Source organism: Apis dorsata, unplaced genomic scaffold (genome assembly GCF_000469605.1).
Source record: "Apis dorsata unplaced genomic scaffold, Apis dorsata 1.3 scaffold_292, whole genome shotgun sequence".
Lineage (NCBI taxonomy): Eukaryota > Metazoa > Arthropoda > Insecta > Hymenoptera > Apidae > Apis > Apis dorsata.
This window is the reverse complement of record NW_006263567.1, coordinates 312685-315468: the sequence shown is the minus strand read 5'-3', so window position 1 is coordinate 315468 and position 2784 is coordinate 312685. Positions and strand designations below refer to the sequence as shown.

The following is a 2784-nucleotide window of genomic DNA, read 5'->3' as shown; positions in this document are numbered from 1 at the left end:
CTCTCTCTCTCTCTCTCTCTCTCTCTCTCTCTCTCTCTCTCTCTCTCTCTCTTTTTTTCTCTCTTCTTTTTGAGCGACTTTTGCTCGAGCATACTTTTCACCCATATATATTTCGTAACAGCCACCGTAACTAAAATGGAAGATATATATATATATATTATAGGGATGAAAATGCATGAAAAGGAATATTTGGCGAACTCGATACATATCATATTTGAAATTGATGATTAAGTAAAAGAAAAAAAAAATCGATGTAATGTTCGAGGAACAGTCGCTTCGCACGTGGTCGCTTCGTCTCGCTCGATATCGTCGCTCGAACGATCGATAAATTATTCTTTTAGTCCCTGATATTTCTCGAAAGATAAAGAAACACGATGAGATTGCGGATTGAGAACACGTTTAGATTTTTTATTCTATTTATATGTATTACGCTATCATCGCGTGTCTTTTACAAGTTCCTTTTTTTTTTTTTTTTTTATTTTTTTCTTAACAAGTTCTCGCGTTCGACAAGACTGAAGTAGCTCAAATTCGATTCAGTCGTTTCCGCTGTTTATCGACGAGCTGAAGAGTTCATTGAATTCTCAAGAAAGAAGGCCTGTCGAGGGATTCATGTGCGAAGCGCGATAAACGATAGCTGTACGATAGGTACAGCGTCATTAATAGACTATTAACAGAAGAAGAATATATATAATATACAGTAACGATGTAATTAATATACAGTTTCAAAAAAAAAAAAAAAAAAAAGAGGATGGAATTTTTCTTTTATCCTTGCCCTTCGTTCATCAATCTGTCTGTATAAATATAAAGTAAATTCGTAATATATATATATATACATATGTATATTAATATTCAATATTTATATATAATTACGATTTTAATTTGCGCAAATGATAAAGTGGCATTCAAGGCTATAAAGCAAGTAGCAAAAAAGCATGCATTTAAAGAAATAAAAAGAATAAAAATATTAATCTTCTACAAATTACGAACACAATATTTTCCTATCTGGAATGGATATCAAAAAAAATTATAACGCATATGATAATTTATATTTATACTATCTCTAAAATGACGCAATATCGGCTAAAATTTCAAAATGTACGATAAAACGCATATGAACAATTGTAACGATCAAGCATTTTATTCTTTTTTTTCTTTCCTTAATTTTTTTCCCCTCTTTTGTTCGAGATTAACTAATTCTAAAACTTAATAGGGATGATTGCAAGATAACGACCAATATTTGGTAAATAAATGGTAATTTATTTGATACTCTTTGGCCTATATCGATATTACTTATGAATTAGAGAATTACAACTAGAGGCACTAGTCAAGCTTAAATTCTAGCCGACTACGAGAGATCGTATTATGATCGATATTTCTAAAACTATATTTTCCCCGAATCGGAGAAGAATCGAAAATCGTGTCAAAGATTGATTTATTGAACTAGGACTAATAAAATTAATTAATAGCTATTATGCTCACTCCAAGTTTCTGATTACCGATCACTAAATGGTATTTCTATCGGATCAGTGTGTATAATGTAATATATATTATATATACGTATATATAAAGTGTATACGCGACGTGATTCACAAAGATAGGTGAAAGATACGGAAGAGTCAAGAAAAACCGATTACTTTCTACATAATAAAAATACTATCATTCTAAAAATTTAAAATACTGTCGTAAAACTTACTAATGATTTTATACGATGCGAGAAAACGATAAATACGTGATTTTTAAATTTGTCTTTCGTGTCACGTATTTTTGGCGATTTTTTTAAAATGTATTCTTTATCTATGATACTATTTGCGTGTACACCTGCCTTTTTTCTTTTTTTCCTCTCTTTCTCTCTCTCTCTTTCTTTCTTTCTCTCACTCATTCTCTCTCACTCTCTCTCTCTCTCTCTCTTTCTCTCGATACACCACAAATTAATTCCGTAAATACAGTCGATCCAGATTAAAAAGATTATTTTTACGAGTGAAATGCTAATTTGGTTATTTTGGACGAAAAAGTTAATACTATATGTAAGTAATTTAAATGCGTGTTCATAAAGATTAAATTCACATTTAATATATGCAAAGGCAAGAAGCAAGCAGCGAAATGCGATTATTTATAAAATTTGTTCTTTTATACATGAAGCGCCAAGAACAATTAATCGTTGGTGATATTACATGTCAATATAAAGAATTATAAAAATTACATTAAACAATAATAATAAAATTTATTAAAAATAAGCGAACATCGGTTAAATTAGCTTATCTTTGGCATTATATTATCGTTTGGTTCCGACTTGTTACTAAATATTTTTACACCGATGGAATCATTGTTTAAAAAAAAAAGGAATGAAACGGAAATATAACGATATACAATATCGTCAAATAAATCTTAATAATTTCTTATAATAAATAAAATTCAATAATGCTATCATATATGTATATATTTTTTTTTTTTTTTTTTTTTGAAGTTTGATTGCTTCTAATACTAATAGGAAATACTGCAACGAAATTAATTTGTACATCTGTCGAGTTTCTCATGCAAAACTGGACCGACACCGGGCAGTGTGTCATTACGGCAGAATCGCATTAAGTGTATAATACTGGCACAGTGAGGCAATGATCTTAGGATTCTCTAAACTATTATTAATGTAATATATTTCTACACTCACCATATAATTCAATCATACTTTCACGCTAATTCTTAATCACACAGTTCCTCTATCATTTGTTCCCTATAAAAACCAATAATAACAATGTCGAACTGTCGAGGGCCGATTCTTTGTCGACG

General features: G+C 30.1%; 1 protein-coding gene across 3 annotated transcripts in view; it reads right to left on the bottom strand.

Moving 5' to 3' along the window:
• LOC102675408 (double-stranded RNA-specific editase Adar) overlaps window positions 1-2784 on the bottom strand; it is a 12330-nt gene that overhangs the window by 3871 nt on the left and 5675 nt on the right. The gene's annotated exons all lie outside the window — the stretch shown is intronic.